The 20132-nt window shown below is 35.4% G+C and overlaps 1 protein-coding gene across 1 annotated transcript in view; it reads left to right on the top strand.

Annotated features, from left to right (window-relative positions):
• The window catches only part of LOC149539648 (uncharacterized), a 112884-nt gene extending 93008 nt beyond the window's left edge, over positions 1–19876 (top strand). Inside the window, exon 6 of the mRNA XM_089799281.1 lies at positions 19539–19876. The gene's annotated coding sequence lies outside the window, so the exon portion shown is untranslated. The remainder of the gene's footprint in view (positions 1–19538) is intronic.
• Positions 19877–20132: the final 256 nt, after the last annotated feature.

Below are 20132 nucleotides of genomic sequence, written 5' to 3'. Positions count from 1 at the left end.
AGGCGTTGACATCATCAGAATATTTTGGCACATGGAGATTATCCATTGATTCTCAGCCGTGGTGGTCAGATGGAGATCTTAACATCTCATATACCCCATGCTTTGTGTCTTAGTAATCTCACCCTTGGACTTGGAAACTTGAAAGTGCTGCCAACTAAAACCACCTAAGACAATGACTCCTACTTGCTAAAGCAAAAAGAGGGGCCCCCACATTTGATATGGGGAGGAGGTGTGAAAACCCCACAATATACATTTGATATGGGGAGGAGGTGTGAAAACCCCACAATAGAATGATAACAAGGAGAGAGTGAAAATTGCTCAGGGCATCTGGAAGTGCATCGTGGAGGCATCCACAGGGCTTCCATGCCCTCGTCTGCCTCACCCAGCATCTGCTTCTGCCTCCACTACTTTCCTGGGTGCAGCAGTATCTTAGTTTTTAATCACATGCTTATATCAATGCTGTTTATTGCAATGCTTGTAAATGCATAAAAAAATTGCTGAAAAAGCTACTCAAGAATAACAAACACCAAAATGCTGAAGTAAAGATGTAAATGCGTAAAAAAACTGCTGAAAAAGCTACTCGAGAATAACTTAAACACCAAAATGCTGAAGTAAAGTAAACAACTGTTTATTTTCATTATATATCTGCTACAGACCATACTAGGGCATTCTTGATGAGTGCATACAAATAGACAATGATCTCCAGTGACTTTCCCAACTTCCTTCAACATCCAATGCAAATTTGGTAATTTCCCATTGTCTGACTCCCAAGTTCGTTTGCTTCAGTCCCCTTTTTGTCAGATCCAATATAAAATTGATGTTTTCTGTATATATACGTCTGGCTGTAGCTGGACAGATCTGCCCAGTTTGCTTCTGAGACTGCACTTGCTATGATTCACCGACTCCAATCAACTGCTGTATTGATCAAATCTGCAAATTAATTAACTGTGTTTCAAGCTGGGTCTTGTATACTATGATCTGAAGGTGTATGGATAGTATTGTTGCTGAGAGTTGATGACATTTTCTACCACCACCACTGCTCTGCAATTCTGGAATACTACTAAAATCTGCTAACGAATATTCTCTATGTTAAGACTGAAAAACAGTGAATATTTTCCCCCCTCTAATTCGATCCATCTGAAGCCACCTGTGAAAATTACGCCTGGGTAGTATACGACACCTGTAGGTAATTATCTCTCAGATTTTGTTTTCAGAAAGAGAAGATCTGGTGAAAACCCCTGTAGTAAGCTCTCTAACAAGGCTGATGCAAGTGGTTTTAAGATAACCCTAAAGATGACTTCTCTCGCACCTTTATTCATAAACTTTTCCTTCGTTTGCCATCAAACCCTCTTTAGGGTTTCAAACTTCACGAGGGGGTCATATACCATGGCACAAAGTTCCCCTTTTCAAATCATAATTAGGCGATAGGTTATTTTTTTTGGGAATTACCCATGGGGATTGTAATATCTCATCCGCTGACATCAGAAATTAATATTGAAAAATATAAACTGAAGATATTTAAAATAATATATTAGTGACCTGCTTGGAGATGGCACTGAGCCCTGCCTCGATCTCATCCAATAAATGAAACATTGAATATGGGAATTGGATTTATTGCGCTCAAATGACAGATCAGATCTCACTGTTACCGACCTATGCAGTCAGAAGAGATTCAGGGTAAAGCAGCTGCAGATGTAAAGCACGTGGAGTACACTGTGCACCATCTTTTGATAGCTTCTTTAGCAGGTTTCTCTTGAGTGGATACGAAAAAGACTTTTCATTCTTCACAATGGGCCTTTCAAAGAAGAACCTGGTGAGTCCTTTTGGAGAACCCATGGTTATTCTTTCCACATAATTACCTTCCTCTCTTTTAATGGCCATGCTCAAGTGTTTTATGGCACTTCCACTTGTCTCCGAGACAAATACCAACGTTTCCTCTTGCTTGCTGATCTCCAACTCAGATTTTGCAAAAGTGTGATTATCGTGTCTCAGGAACTGAGCATTGTAATGAGAGATCTTTTGTCTGTCAGTCATTTTTCGCTGAGATGGAGAATGTTGATGGCGTCCAAGTTGGAAGGGAGATTGACTCTGAAAACATTGAATCCATAATGCGTTCCAACAACAACAGAAAACACCACTTTCCCTTCCAACTTTCTCTCCACCTCTGCCATTGCTGCAATTGCACCCATGATAAACGAACTCTTAATTATAATGAAATACTTTTCTTCAAATAAGGATTTAGTGTAGAAAGTATGGGATTAACAAATGAGGCAGAGCTGTCTATATATAAGGTGATGCTTTTTGTTTAGATTGAGGGTGACCTGAGTTGTGACGTCTGTAAAATTCTTTTAATAACCAAATTAAATTTTCTTAAATATTTTTATATTGAAAAGAATGAAATAAATGACATGTATTAAAGTTATATTGATTCTTGTAACGAGTAATCCTTTAAAAAAATTGTTAACGGCATTAAGGAGCGTGGAGCACACAACACAATTGAACTGTCACAATAAATGAAATGATAAGGTGATCAGGTCAACACATTCAACAGAAAATGTTAATGGCGTGTTTCGCTCAACACCTTTGTGCTGTGATGAAATGACTAAACTCACCGCAAATACTGCCCGAAAGTAATATCGCAAATAAGACTCAGGTGCTAATGTAAGAATTAGTTTATAATGTATATGCTGATTTTAATGATGAGTTCTTTTCTCAGTTTGTTATCTACATCATCTAATTGTTCGCATGGCAATAAATTTTCAAAAAATAAGAGAAAGGGAGTAACATTATAGACTATAGTAGAAGATCTAGACATACCAATTATTTGTAAAACTGAGAATAAGATTTACCATACATCGTATTATTCAGTCTCAATCTAAGGCAAACCACTAAAATGGTTGAGAACTAAAACTGCAAGGGACCAACCTAGCTTAGCTGCAAAAAGCTAACCTGTAGTATAATTCATTAGGTAGTTGTCAATGATGTTGAGTTCCCGTCAAAGGACACATGTATAATGATATTTATGATGTATGTTGTTAGATGATATTGATATTCACTCAAAATTATTAAAGTTTTAACTTAAATATAAAATGAAGAAATTAGCGTGAGCCTATGAAACCACTCAAAATTATTAATGATTGTTGGGCAATCATTATCTTTGCCTATTGCCTACACTTGTTGCAGTTTTGAGAACATGTAGGATTTTAAAGTTGTAAGCTCATATCATTCACCAGAAATGACATATTCAACTAATATCCAGTAAAGTGGGGGTACCGACTTCTAAAACAACTTAAGCTTTGGTTCGAACCCAAGATATAGCATCAATAACATGGGTATGTTAATTGTTTTCTAAATGCATTAAATTCTGTAAAAATAAAAAATTGTTCAACATGCAGAATGTGGACTCTGCAGCGAAAAAAAATCGAGATAAAGTCCAACCAACAGAATTGAGGAGTTTCCAAAGTTGTAACAGAAGACGAGATTGCTACATCTGCAACAAGGAGGCAATAGTTGTCTGGGATCACATTAAGAAAATAGAACAAAAACAAAACAACCCCTAGAAAGAAGTTACCTCCGACAATATCGTTGACAAGAAATGATGATAGTCTAAACATACATGAGAAGATACTATAACAAAAAAATCATCTTCTCACAGTAGCTCCCTCAGGAGTTGCTGCACTGTATTTACTCAATACCAGATGGTGGGTTGCTTTTAAATTTAATGCTAAGAATCTATTTGTGATGCTTAGAATTTGGTGGTTTCATGGTTCAATGTTCCATTTATCCTTGAGATATTCACTCCAAAATGAACATATTCAAGTTGCACCACTAAATTTCAGAATTCACTTCTCTCATTTTTCTTCAATGACAAATCATAGAGTATATATTACTATCGGCGTAACCATTGCACCTTCTTTTGGTGCAAGTGCTAGTATAGGTTATTTGCCCAGGGAATTGGTATAGCTTTTTATATCATAAAGCGATAATAATAATAACTTTTAACATTAATAGATTAATTCTATTTCCAACATAGGATAAGATTAAATTTCTCCCCTAATTATTTGTAGCTCACTCATCTAGACCCTGGTTTGAATTTCGTCTGATGCCCCTGTACACAAATACTGTCTAACCACTGTAAGCTAGCTGGCAGTTCGTTCCTAAAATCTAGGAACTATCCTAAAATATATAAACTGTGCCAGATGTGTCTGGAGGCTCTCCTGGCATGTCCTTGCCAACTCCAATTCATCCCCTAAAATATGGGGATTCCTCCTAAAATCTAGGAGACTGCCCAAGACTGGCCGAACTGGCTCTCCAAGTCTTGATATGTCATTACAAGTGCCTAAAAGGGTCCCCAGCACAATCTGCTGGTCTATGGGAACAAAATGATAGGGCAACCCCATCTGTCACTGTTCTAAGGAGAAAACATTACAAAATCTGGGCAGTTAAGGCAGACTAGAGAGGATAGTGAGAATCCAGGTAGCCTTCTAGATCAAAGCAAGCTAAATTGGTTGCAGTCATGTGCTGAAACTTGTCATATCCGATTCCAGTCTATTTGTCAAAACAAGAATGATAGACCTCAACTACTGGGCATCCATGTTGCATACAAAAGCAAGAATGTAGAGAAGAGGTTGGCACTGTTGCAAGGTATAAAAGACCAATAAAAACTGGAAACAGGAAAGCAAATTTGTGGTCGACAAAGGTTTATTCAAATACCAGCTAGGAATCTACGAGCCTTGTTTTAGATGGAAGGTATCAGGTAGGTGAATGTTATACAACTAAAGTACTGATACTGCCCACACGAAAATACCTATTTCTATGTTTTCTGGAGTGAAGATGCTTAACTGTTTTTGACTTCAACTTTTTTTTTTTGGTTTTAAACTATATTTGAATTTGTCTATGAAACTGGACAAGCCTATATCAAGCGAGTTAAATTCACCAACATCATAACGAAATCTATTTCAGACTTGCATTTACCCAGACTCTTAATTGTTTCTCCTAAATGCAGAGAAGCTTCAAGGGTTGTACACTTTGAAGTTTGTACATGAGATCATGTTTTTGATAATAGTAGATATACTTAAATGTTCATGATTTTAAATTCTGAGCTTCTTTTGGTTTGTTTAAGATGTTTTTAAGAAATTTTTATTTATTTGAAATGCAAATATAAAAATTTATAAAATTTCTTAATAACATTTCCTTTGCTATTCCCGGAGTGACTTTTTGTCCATCCTTAAAACTCTATACCCCACTGCCTAAACCTAAGAGAAATAACAGTTATTGTCCAGTTCAGTGTTCTTTGGTCACTTATTTGAGTTTTAGGATGGGTACAGTAAAGGATTTACTGTTGAAAATGCTATATAGAAGACTCTCGGATGTTGGTAAGTTATGTTGTAAGCTTTTGAAGTTTGTACATGGGCTTTTGTTTTTGATTTTAGTAGATATACTTAAATGTTCACAGTTTAAAATTTGAGCTCTTTTGGTTTGTTATGATATTTTTAGGAAATTTTAATTATTCAAAATGCAAATATTAAATTTTATATATCACTTTAATAGCAGTTCCTTTGCTATTCTGAGAGGGATTTTTTTTTCATCCGTAAATGTCTATACCCCACCCCCCAAAACTAAGATAAACACCAGTAGTTGTCCAGTTCAGTGTTCTTTGGTCACTTACTTGAGTATTATGACGGGTACAGTAAATTATTTAATGTTGAAAAGACTACATAGAAAACTCATGGATGTTAGAAAGTTGTAAAAAATTGAGGAATGGGGTCTGTGATGTTTGGACTAGAAATCTTGAAAATTTTATATATTTCTATACCCTATTTGCTAGCTGATTTTTAATGTTTATGGGAGTCTGTACATCTTGATTTTACTCTAGCTCTTGAAGAATTCAGTGCAAATTCTCAATTAACTTAATGTGTGGATGTTAATACAGCTTTGTTCTGGTCTGATTTTTGAATGCAATTTTTGAGAATGCTTGAAGAGAGAAGACAGAATAGAAGGGCAGATTTATATTGCAAAGAAATTATTTAAATAATAGGCTGAAACAGGAGTAAATTTGATCACCCAAATCTGATACAAAATCTGAAAATGACATAACATTGTAAACTGTGAATGCCTAGTTGATTAAATCACATTATAAGCACAAATTCAATGTATGCATTTACTTGAATTGAATGTAAATGTTTGAAGCAATTATAATCAGCACATGCAAAGGGTTTTCAAACCCTAGCTTGCATAATACATTACCAATTGCCACGGCTGGGTCCAACAATGGACACCCTTGCCAAGTTCCACGAATTCCTTACAACAGTTTCTATAAATCAGATTTGTGATATTCACTGCTAACTTCCAATGAACTCCAATTTGACTCCTATAGTGAAGCAAGCCTCTCTTAGACCTCCAAATTGTATCTCTCAACAATATGGAGGATTTCACCTGCAAGGGTTTCTGTCCTCACAAATCAACAAGAAGCACAATCTCCTTCAAGAATAGAAGCGTAAGCAATTACAATAGGGGAGACGACCTAGTAACCATGTAGACTAACTTCAGACACCTAGAACTCCTAATCTGTACGTTGAAATTTGTCGGTTTTTTTGGTGAACCTCTGTAGGCAAGTGAAGAGCTTAAAGCTAACCTTTCGGCTTTTTCGCATTTACGGAGCTCTTTGTAGAACTTGTAGATTGCGAGGTAGTCTAAAAGTGTCATTTTAAAACGTTGCCCCTGTTATGTTCACCCACCAATAGCCGCTCACCGAAGGAATAGTACTTTTTGCACAAATGGACCAATCAACAACCAAGTTAGTTAAAAAATGATGAGAACATGTGTAATCAGCGATTAGTATATGTGCTATCATTTTTGGGGGTTTTTTATGAGCGGTAATTGGGGGGATCTATAACGGTAGACGTAGCGGTCATTGGAACGTGGGCAGCTATTGGGTCGTCTCCCCTATTCAACATGTCTAATGAGAGCTCTAGTCCTCCTTAAATAGCTTTTTAGCTTCCTTATTGAGAAAACACATTTTTGCTCCCCCCCAATTTTTTGGTAATGCTTTTTGTCTGATTTTTTGGAATGCTTTTCCACAATTGTTTTGAGAATGCTTCTTTAGTGAAACATGGGGACACTTTTCTGCCTTAGGATCCTTGTGTTTTGAAGATAGATGACCTTGGGATATCCCTTGTCTTCACACCCTCGCCTTCACACCCTCGCCGCCACATTGTTTTGGAACAAACAAACCAAATGACATCTTTGGGACATCGATTCATTTATGATCAAATAAAAATCCGGGGATGCCTAGACATCCATTGACCATCTTGGGGGTGTCTGCACATTTCCTATTCTTAGATGGCGATAAAATGATTTAAAAGAATTGCAATTCTTTGTTTTGTTTTTAAGTTTCCATCCTAGTCTTAATTTATGATGCATCCCATCTTGGCCCTCGCAAGCTCTAAAAAAGCCCCTCCAAGCTTCATTTTTGCCCACAACTTCATTTTTCTTTGTTTGCTACAGCAAATAGAGAAGAGTGAAAATGAGAGAAAACAGTGATTGGAGGAGTGAAAGGAGTAAGTGCAAATGAAAGAGGAGTGGCACGAAGCAAGAAGATGAAGAGGAAGATTCTACACCTTGAAGAGATTTTTCAAGTACAGGGTTTGTTTTATTTTTTTATTTTGACTTGTTTTTGTTGTTTCATTCTATACATTAGAGTATATGTTCAATCTTGAGGGCAACAATGGAATAATTTTTTATTTTGTCCTCAAGATTAAAAATAAATAAATTTTATTTTAGTATGTTAAATTTTTAAATTAAAATAAATTTTAGAGTTATAATTTTCTAAAATAGGTTGAAACAAGTTGCGTATTGAATTTATTTTCATTTCGTGAAATTGAGTGTGACAATGAGCTCTCTTGGTCATGATATGAGCGAAGATGAGATGGAAATTCATTTTCATGGTGGAAGTCCATCAAAATATGAAAATGAGCATGAGGTTGCAGGAGGTGAGCATTGGGCTGATCTAGAAGTTCAAAGTAGTTCCATCGCATGTGCACTAGTCCTCCCAACTTTAAATAGAGTTTGCTAGGGGTCCTTATGATCCCAAGCATCCTCTCAAATAGTTTGTAACAACAATAACAACCTTAACTCTAATAGGTGGTGGCACAAGGCAATGGAGATGTAACATTTGTGGTAAGGAATATTTTGGCAACATTACTAGAGTTAATGCACAAATGTTTATTTGGGGAAAAGGTGTTGATCCATGTAAAATTTGGAAGAGCCTAAAATGTCCACTACAAAAATGAGCTCAACAAGCTTTGGGGTGTACCTAAGGAAAATGCAAATTCAATACTTTGTCGTGTAGGATGCATGTTTAGGCTCTTCAGTAGTCTCAAAAGCAATCACATGTGTCTGCTTGTGCATTGCATCAAAGAACAGGAACAATGTTAGGACCTTCATCCACTTGTAGTGTTGTGGTAAAAAACACGAGAGGGCAAGGGAAAATGCAAGATGCAAAGTAACCCCATACCTGAAATGTGTAATGTCCTGCTCAAGAATGAGATATTTAATGTTGTTGGCAAGTTCTTCTTTGCTTCTCCTTATTATAAGACAAGGTTGCACAAATACAAAGATACTTGACGACTATGTGTACGGGTACGACTATTCTTCAAAATAGGGGTCGAGGGAATGCCAATATTTTATAATATAATTTAATATTTATAGAAAATCTGAAAATATGAGTGATGACAATGGATTTTCAAAACAAGAACAATGCTAAAGTTTGTAGATGTAATGTATTATTGTCAGTTTCATATTTGCAATATGTTTGTAATAATTATATACGCTAAATGGTTAGAAGCATATCTTAATCCAGTTCTTCAACTTTGATGCTCTCCACCGAGTACTTGGTACTTGGGTTTGTGGGTATGCATTCTAGGGGGTGTACACACACCCATGGAACCTAGTTATAAGGAGATAATGTTGATGGTGGCAAGGGGAGGACCATGATATTTGCTCGTAAGTGAGCATACATTGAGAACCAAGATCTTGGATAAGAACTATTTCAAGATCAATGTTTTGATGGAGAAGATGAAGGCATGTTGGGTGGAGTCTAGATGTAGCATAGCTATGGATGGGAGGATGGATATTAGCCATTGTCCACTCATCAACATCATGGTTACATGTAAAGAGGGCTCATATTTTCTTGGGGTGGTTGATTGTTTAGGGCATCTGAAAGATGCTGATTTTTAGTTTGAGGTTCTTAGGGAACCTATTGTCAGGGTTGGGCCACAAAATGTGGTCTAAGTAGTGACATATGTAGCACATATGTGCAAAGTTGTAGGAAAGCTTAGTGAGGTAGCCTAAAAATATATATTTGGCTGATTCCATGTGTGCATGCCATGAATAAAACACTCAAGGGCACGTGGAAGATTGACTGGATTAGAAGTGGTCAGTGATGTGAGAGATGTGCAAATGCTTATCTGTAACCACCACACTTCACATGCACTCTTCTTGAGCTTTGTGAAGGAACTTTTGAAACCATTTGAGATCAGATATGCATCCCATTTCATTGTCTTGGAGAGATGATTGATTTGTAAGAGTCATTGTAATGGTCATTGCAACTCATGCTTATGAGACATAACTATTGAGTGGAATTGGTGGGTTGAAGCCAAGACAACGGAAGGGAAGAGATTGAAGGAGACAATGAATAGTGATGTATTTTGGAGTGATGCAAAATAAAAAGTTTCAATAATTGCTCCATTTTTTAGGTCATCAAATATGGGGATGGGGATGCACCTATCCTTGGAGAGGTGTATGTGTGCATCGATTCTATGCTTGATTAAATGAGGGTTGTTGTGTGAGAGGATCCCACTTTAGCATTTTGGTATGAGCAGATTTGGCCTCATTTAGTGCAAACGGGACAAGTAAAACACTCTGTTGCATATGACTGCTTATGCATTGAATCCAAGTGGTACATGTCTATGTTTGTGAGAGTTACACTGATTTAGGATGATGAGATGAAGGCAATGCTCCTTAGGTGCATTGATAAGATGTTTAAACCTATTATTGCTAACATGATTTGTACTTAGTGGACAAATTTACTACTCTTGGGGGTTATTTGGGTGCAACAAAGATGAATATAGAAACTTTAGCAGTAGACGACTTGATTTGTTGTAGAACAATCATGGATAGAACTCAAAGACTACAATACTAGCTATTTGGCTGCAATCTTAGGTTTCTAGTTCTTCAACTACAAGGACGAACTAGTTTACTTACAACTTTATCTGTTCTTTTGAGAGGAACAAATTTTACTCTTAGAAGAGTAGAGAAGCTAGTTATTGTACATGGTGCCTTGTGTCTCATTGACCACAAGACAAGTGTACAAGGAGAGTCCAACAACATGGTGAGATGTAAAGCTAGTGTAACCATCATAGATTGATGAGGATCAAGATGTCATCGCTTGAGATGTAGGGCTGGTTCGTATTTGTTTGGCGAAACTTGATCATAAGGAGTCTAGTAGTTTGAGTGATAAGGAGTTTGACTTGGGGGAGGCTTAGATTCCTCCTTTTATTGCATTTTGACATTTTGTACTTTGATATCGTGACACTCATTGCAATTTATGATATATTAGAAATCTTTTGTTTGTTGATTCAACAATTTCATTTGTCAAATTGAAATTTTATTTTAGTATTAAGTATTTAGTATATGCGGTTTTTTTATTTTGACTAATATTCCAAAGTTTCATTTGAAATGTAATTCTTTTGCATCTTTTTATAACTAGCATATCAAGTGTTATACGTACTGTATATGGTATGTGCAACACCTCCCCCAAGCATCTTCTTCCATCGTTGAACTTAGGTCCTTTTCCCCCCTGTCTTGAAAACTTGCCTCTATTGCCTCGTCCCGAATAAGTGGTGGAAAATTGACATTTTTGACTATTTTTTGAAGAACGCTTTTTAAACTTTTTTTTCTCCTTTCATTTGATAAGAATTTCCCCCCTCTTTAAATTCTTCATATACCATTTAATAAAGACCAATATGTTAAATTAAATGTAACATGCTATTTTCCCATTGCTAAAGTAAATAATTAAAAGTAAAATAAGATACACTCATTCATATTCACATGAAATAAGGATAGTTATAACATACTATTTTATATATTCACTTGAAGGGGTTTAATGAATTTAATGGAAACATCCTAGATCTACATATCCCAACTTTATTGATTTCACTGAAGGAAAATAACATTTCTTTTTCGAGTCACATGAAAAAGCAGTTATAACTACCATCTAATAAGCCTATCTCATGCATACAGTTACATTTCATGTTCAATTGAAAGATCAATTGATTTAACTAATTCCCTAATATATTGAAACGGAAAATTGATTTCTAAGCATTGGAAGGAATAAGTATTTTAACTATATTACTGATCAATACACATCAAATAGAAAATGCAGAAACATAAAGTAAAGTACCTGATATGTATACAGATTATGCCCTTGTGTTGTGCAAGCCTTGGCATCTGGATGAGAAGAGAAGCATTGCCATAGGTTTAACCTCCCAACCGTGGACCCTGAAGTATCCCCACACAATCTCAACTGAGAAAGGCCCTCCCTACCCTGGGATTAGGCTTGGGACACCTCTGTCTTGCCACTAAGCATCCTGAAGAGTATCGACCAGTCAGTCAACTAGGTTGTGGATACCTTCGATCAACCTATCTACCAACTGCTAGTACTCTGACATCTAGTGATCACAACAAGAAGCATGCTACTAACCTACCTTAGTCAAGGATTTGTGTGGGCACTGCGTACCCAATCATGCACAGCTCGGCTTGATCAACAAGATCTAAACTTTGGAGTACCGTGAGCTGACTCAGTTATTTGATTTGCTTACATTCATTTCTTTTTTTCCTTGTTTTCAAATTCTGTTTTAGCCATCTCCTTGTAGTAGTAGAATTTTTTAAAGAGTTGGGAATTGTTTCTGTATCATCTTTGTCATGAGAGACACTGCTGCTCATGACAGAAAAGACGTTTTGCAATTAAAAAAAGCAAGTTTTCCTATGTAATGTCTCTTTTTGGGGTGCACCAGATTTTTATGCAAAAATAGCAATTCCAGTAATATAATTTATTTACAAAAGTTTTCTTTCACTAAATTTGATAACAATTGAACTTCGAAAAAATAATCAATTAATATCAAACAAATGATCGTTATGATTCCTAAGCATATGGATCCTTACTATAGCTTTTTCCAATAGCCGACCATATTAGGGATTTGATGGCCATGCACAATAGGATGCTAGGAGAATGTTCTCATGACTAAGCCCAAGGGCATAGAACATCCATCTAAGACAATTTGATCTCTTGGTCAACAAGCAAACCAACATGGGGTGGTCTACTCAGTTGAGAGAACTGGTACTACAGCTTTAGCCTAAATTATTCTTAACGGCTGCAACCATGATTTCTTCTAGTTACCGTGATACAACTTTTATTAAGGCTGCAATCTGGGAGCCTCTTTGGTGGAGGCATGTAACTTTGACATCCAAAGTGATCTTTAAGTAAAAAAATTCTGTTCTTAATATCTCTTGTCCAAGATAATGGCAGTAATCTAAATTTTAATAATGTTGCAATTTATCCTCAATGGTGGGTACAGCTATTGAAGTGACCAAATTTGGCTAATTATCTACATATTTCACTTGTAGCTTGGGTTCGGGAAGCTTTCTATCCTAAATTGTGGAAGAAATCATTAGCTGAGACAACATTAAACTGTTATCTGTGCTAACCAGAAAATACCACTAATTATAACTGGAGGTAAAGTACAATTTCATGCAAGCTATCTATGGTACTCTCTAAGGCATCATTGAAGAAGAATAGTGAACATCATTTCCAAAGGCAGATGCATTTATGCAATTTTGATTGATGTGAATTGGGCTAGGAGATTTGTATATGAGTTGTTGATGAAACAAAGGCAAACTTTGTCAAAGCTAATGATAAAATGGAATGATGATTTGTCATATTTTTTTAGCCTCTAGCTCTGGTTTCTCAAGTATTTTAAAGTCCACTTCTTCTGGGGAGTTTGTTGCATGTTTATCAATAAGCTGTTCATTGTCTAAACTTTGGTTCATGTTAGCATTTATCATGTTTGGTTATGTCATGCCCTTGAAATGACAGTAGACCCAACATCAACACATCTTATTAGCAATCAAGAAATTTGCTTTACAGTATGTAAGACTTCCCAATTTTTCCTCAATTGACAATCATTATCATGCCTCCACCGTACCGGTCACAGCATTTATAATAGAAATCACAGACCTTAAATGGTAACCTAGACGATGTTGATTGGTTTTAAAGAAATGCCAGCGACTCCTAAATAAAAGTGATCAGAATACTTCAAACAAAGATTAGACTGATGAGATTAACAGCAGTTAGAGTTTAACAATGCAGGGTTCTGGCTTAGGAAGGATATTAAATGTGTAGTGAAGGACATGCAAGAGGTGTGATTGCAAGGAATTTTGAATTAGCTATGATAACTATTGTTGAGCCTTGGGACACCATAAGGAGATCCAACTTTTCATAAAGGAACAAACCAATGATCATTACAATAAACATTGAACACCCTAATAATAATAATTACTTTTGAATAAATCTGAGTATTGAGGCATCAGGTTGCAAGAAGGGGATTAATCTATAAGTGACATGATATTCCTAGGGATGGGTCCCAAAGGAAATAAGACAACTCCTCCATGTCCTCCTCAAGGATGTAAAAGGGCAGTCAAGGATGGGAAGAATGGGGAGGGAAGGAAAGTCAAGGTGGATATGGGTAATAAATCAAGGCATATAGCAGTTTGATTACATGTATATAGTCTAGCAATAGGATATTTGTGTATCATTGTTTACACCTACATGCTCATACACACACAATGCATACCATAATGTAGGATTCTTACTGCATTTTGTTCAAATGTTAGACAAGAAGATAATAGAATGAGAAAATAAAATAGCATAGTAACACAGAGATGCCTCCCCCCCCCTCCTTTATGCCTCATGTCTCAGAGATGAGGACACACTGGGGACTTGGATACTCTGCCTCCTATCCCCAGTGGTGCCACCAGATTCTGTCACCTCCGCCAAGGTTAGGGGGATGTCCCGGTGTTGACTATTTGCTGATTCGACTATTTATGTTTAATGCTTGATGTTCTAATTCAATGCAATGTTCAAGTTTTTACTTTTTTACATCTTTATATCTTATATTGAAATACATCTTTTCATAACTAGCAATTTAAGTACCATATGTATAGTATATACAACCCCCCATCCCCCGTCCCCAAATTAAGGCCCTTCCGTTCCCCCATCCTGAAAACGTGTCCCCCTGTTTTACTGTTCCCCAGGGTGGTGTAACTATGTATAATAGTCATGAGAAAACCAGTCATATGTACAACACTAACTATATATTGTGGACATATAGTGTTAATTACATATTGTGGTATGGATTTCTGTAAATAATAGATAATTTATGGACTTCTGTAAATAATAGATAATTCTGTTTACATCTGCATGCCTCTGATTTATTATGCATTTCATAGTTATCTGTCACAGTATCATAGATATATTGTCGATTCAGGAATGTTCTAATATAGGAGATGTATGTAATGTATGTTATATACTCTGAGGGCTGTAACCAGCCATGGTACATGAAATGAGGGATTGAAGCAAGGAATCAGGGATGGGGTCACCTTCTAAGCACACCACCTCACGGTATAGGACTGGGAAGTCCCACGGGGTCAAAGTTGAACAAAGGAGATTGCTTTTGGGCTTAGGAAGCATGGACATTCGGGCATCTTGTTGAGAGTACTCATGGCAAACAGACACATAGAAGCATTCAATAATTTGAAGTATGAAGTGGCAAGATTGAGGAGAATGTTGATAGGGCAGCTCACAAGGTAACCACCCTCAGATGGGTGGCATGGACCACATGAGGCAAGAGGGATGGTATATCCACTCTTGGGCCTAGGGGTAGATGGTCTCTAGGGCACCCTATCAAGTCGCCCCATCTTATCTCTTCTGTGGTTGAATCATTGCAAAAATGTTTTAAGTAATCTAGTGTTATGATCTTTATTTCAAATATATGCTTATTTCTAACTAAAGAAATATTTTTATGAATTATGATTATAAATGATTCAGGGTCTCAATCGAAGTGAGAGGTATGCCTAAACTCTACTTGTTCTGATAAAAATTTGACCAGGGCAAAATTTGGGTACTCATAATTTGGGGGACATTAGAAGTGGTATTAGAGCTTAATTTTCCCATCCTACATGAAAAAGCTACCTTAATATTCTAACTAGGGTTAACTACTCAGCCCTTCTCTTAAGTAAATCAAGAATATAATCAAGCAGGCCACATTGTGTTTCTATATGTATATGCCTTGAACTATTTTATGTTAAAAACTTAAATATAAGCAATGCTTATTATAAGTGTATTTTCTATGCCTAGTCTTCATATGTTTACCTTGTGTTGCTACACAACTAATGAACTTCATTCCTGTTTACTCCAAGTGATATTTTTTATATATGCTTTGTGTATTGCTTCATGCCTTACATTTCTGACTTGCATTTATTTTTTGCTTCATATTCAATTTCATGCCTTACTAGTCTAGTGTGTATATACGTGTATTGCTTCTTGACATTTTTTTATTGCTATATGCCTGACTTGTATACTTCAATGCATTGGGTGCGTTTATAACTTTATATGGCCTCATGCCATAATGACAATTCATGACTTACATGTATTACTATTCATACATGCTCATGTATTCTTGTGTATGATTCAGGCCTTGCATGTATATATATATATATATATATATATATATATATGAATCATACCCAGAAGTACACTATATATATATATATATATATATAGTGTACTTCTGGGTATGATTCATATATATATATATATATATATATATATATATATATATATATAGTGTACTTCTGGGTATGATTCATATATATATATATATATATATATATATATATATATAGTGTACTTCTGGGTATGATTCATATATATATATATATATATATACATATATATATATATATATACATATATATATATATATATATACATATATATATATATATATACATATATATATATATATATACATATATATATATATATATACATATATATATATATAGTGTACTTCTGGGTATGATTCATATATATATATATATATATATATATATATAGTGTATTTCTGGGTATGATTCATATATATATATTGTGTATTTTTGGGTATGATTCATACATGGACTCAAATGTATACTTAATGTTCTGTGTGTTGCATGTATTTGTGTGTATGCTTCATGACTTAGGTGAATTCATATGTATACTTGATGCTTTGTATGCTGCGTGTATTCATGTGTATGCTTTATTATATGCCATGCTTTACGTGCTGTGTATTCACGCGTATGCTCCATGACTTAAGTGAATTCATGTGTGTGCTCAATGCTTTATGTGTTACATGTATGCTTCATATGTATGGTTCATGCTTTATGCATTGGGTGTATTCATGTGTTTGCTTCATGACATGAGTGAACTCATGTGTACACTTCATGCTTTGCATGTCATGGGTGTTCACATGTATGCTTGGTGATTTAAGAAAACTCCTACTTATAGGTGCTATGACTTAAGCGAATTCATATATATACTTCATGATTATATGTTGCATGTAATAGAGTGTTTGCTTCATGACATAAATGAGTTCATGTGTATACTCCATGACTCAATTGAGTTCATGTGTGTGCTCCATGCTTTATGAGTTACATATATGCTTCAAGCTTTGTGCACTTGCATGTATTCATATGCTTGCTTCACTTCATGCTCTGTGTGTGTGGGTGTTCACATGTATGCTTTGTGAAGTGAACTTGTACTAATACACTACATGTATGCTTCATGCCTTAAGTGTATTCCAAAGTAACAAGAATTGGAATCGGATCGGAATCGGCAAGGCCGAATTGAATTGTGAATTGGCCATGAATTAGAATTGAATCACCCACAAATCGACAAATTTAAAATACCCTTGGAATTTAGTGAGCAACTTATTTCATAAACCGTTTATTGCTGATTCGATTCACCGATTCACAAAAAATCGTTTGGCTTGAATCGAACCGCCAAATCACGTGAATCGCATGAATTGCCGTGATTCTTGGAACTATGGTGTATTCACCTATCACTTCATGTCTTATGTGGATAATTGATGGTGTATGGGTAATCACATGCATAATTCATACTTTAGGTGTTCTTCATGCTAATGTGTGTTTTGCATATTAATTAATAGCACTCTGTATATTTATGGGCTTGCCTCACATCAATCATGTGTGTATGTGCCTTGCTAGTGTATATGCCTTGTGTCTTAAATACGCTTCACCTCATGTTCAATTTGTTTCAGCTATTTTATTCCATTAGTGTTTTATGAGTACTTATAGTATTGGCGCATAGAAATGACCATATATTTGACTGCCATCAAGTTCAACAATAATCTGTCATCATGCTTGATGCTAACGGTCAACTTTTTAATAGTATAGAAAAAGTGTCAAGTCAGAACTTTTTCCTGGGAAGATACAGGTTATGATTGGTATGTGCCATGGCACCCCTCTCTAGTACACCATACAGTGTATAAAAGGTTTAATTGTCTGAACTTTTACATAGAAAGTCATTGATTGAGATTAGTGAGTGACAAATCAAATTATTGAAACCAAAGTAAGCCCAATACGATATAAAGGGGTCAACACACACAATCTCAAAAAGCTGTACTTTAAGTTAAACCTTGAAGCAACAATTGTTGACATAGACGATTGATTTATATTTGAATGAAGGTAATACACCACTGCAATATATATTAGCAGAAATTTTACATTGAAAAAATTAGGGCTTAGAAATCCCTTCTTCAATATCTCAATATGATAAGAGGGACGCATGGACTTTCTGGGCATCATATATCATGCAAAACAAATGCATAAGGATGTTCAATCATTGGAAGTAAGAAGTGGCAAGATTAGGAGACCTCACAAGGTACCTCCTCTCATATGGATGACTTTGGCCACATGAAGCAAAGAGGGATGGTGGTTGCTTTTGAGCCTAGGGTAACAGGGTCTCTAGGGTTCCCTATCATGTCAACCCCATCTTATCTCTTCTAGGGTCGAGTCATCTTAAAAATGATTTAAGAAAATCTAGTGATTTGATCTACATTTCCAATATATGCGTATTTTTAAATAAAGGAATCTTTAGAAATCTATTAATGAATTATGATTATAAATGATTCTTACCTTGCTTGGAAGGTGTTAATCAAATTGAAAGGTATTTTTAAACCCTACTTGTTATGACAATAGTTGTGACCTAGGGCGAAATTTGGGGGACATTAAAGTTTACTGTTTACTTTTGGCCCTAATGCTCTCACAATTGATGGTCAATCGCAATTTCATTGGTCAGCAAGCCAATCCTTGGTTGAAAAAATGCTCTTATTCATGGATGATTCTTCACAAATCTGCAAATTTTAATTGTTTTTTCTTGGAATGACTGCAGATGTCTGCTTGTCAACAGTCTCCCAATTTTCTTTTGTTGCCTCTACAATTGGAACCCCTAAAAATAAATTTCTTTATATGTAAGTTCATTTAATTTGTTGCGGGAAAGCCACCTATAATTGATGGGAATGTAAATGTCTGTCCGTCCATACTAAACCAAGATTGTAGGAATGTCTGATGCTTTTTTCCATTCATATAACTACAGTCACCTGTTCCCTTTGACCAACATACTAAATGGGCATTTTTTCCAGAAAAGTTCTTTCTCACTAAAATTAAAAGCAGTCTTTTTAATACAACAGATTTACAAAGAATGTTTTTTTATCTCTTGCCTTGTTAATGAATAGCCCCAAAAGTACACTACTTGTGGTATGAAACAATTCAAATAGGGAGGAATGTGAGTGCTTTCCTAACTGCTTTCATTCATGATGGAATTTATTTCTCTAAGTGTAATCTATTTTGTCGTCACCTTTTGGAAATACAAAAATCTAATCAAGCCTCACATTTTTAAAATTCTTGTCACTGTCTGGTTACATATTAAATAGGCATTTTTTCCAGAAAACTTCTTTCTCACTAAAATTAAAAGCAGTCTTTTTAATACAACAGATTTACAAAGAATGTTTTTTTATCTCTTGCCTTGTTAATGAATAGCCCCAAAAGTACACTACTTGTGGTATGAAACAATTCAAATAGGGAGGAATGTGAGTGCTTTCCTAACCGCTTTCATTAATGATGGAATTTATTTCTCTGAGTGTAATCTGTTTTGTCGTCACCTTTTGGAAATACAAAAATCTAATCGAGCCTCACATTTTTAAAATTCTTGTCACAGTCTAGTTTCCTTGATTTCTTGTTGAACAGGTCTTTTAGGATGTAGAATTCTTACAAGGATGTTTGTAAATAATAAGGTATTTGTTATTTCAAGTTTTTTGGCTTGTTTCATTAAAGCAAAGTCTCTAAAATGTGTGTTCAAACAGGTATATACTGTATGGCCAGATGTGTATGGTATGATTAGGAATATTCAGAAAAAAAATTCCATACGAAATTGCTGGGAAAGTATTTCTTGGCCATTTCTTGTGTTACTGTTTTACTGTTTACATACGGTTAAGATGTTACTGACTTGGAAACCTTTGTTTGAGTGTGACTGGGTTTGCCCACTTAATATCTGTCAAGAAGTTAGAAACAGGAAAATATGGTGGAACCCTAATGGTTTCCGATTTTCTTACAATATTGAATATGTTGATGTTTTGGGAAATATTTTTTATAAAGCAATGTTCATAAATTCTTCAACTATTATATCAAAAGTTCCATTCTGTACTTTATGCTCTTCTAGCTCTGATTATTATGTTTTTTTACATAAAATTTGATCTGTAAATGTTATGTTCAAAAGGTTTCTCCTTTTCCTAATTTTTTAAATTCTATTAAGTCAATGCATTATGAATATTTACAAATTATTTAGATACCCACATAGCTACCTACCAATTTCTAATCTCCCAAACTTCTAAAATTGTTATTTTGGAGGCAGTTCCCTGTTATAGGAAACATAAGCCTTTCCCAATTTTCATTAAAAG

The sequence above is a fragment of the Cupressus sempervirens genome, chromosome 9, assembly GCF_028749045.1.
Source record: "Cupressus sempervirens isolate cs-2001-9-10 chromosome 9, ASM2874904v1, whole genome shotgun sequence".
In the NCBI taxonomy this organism is placed as follows: domain Eukaryota; kingdom Viridiplantae; phylum Streptophyta; class Pinopsida; order Cupressales; family Cupressaceae; genus Cupressus; species Cupressus sempervirens.
Note: the sequence above shows the minus strand (reverse complement) of the source record. Positions and strands in the feature narration are given on the sequence as shown.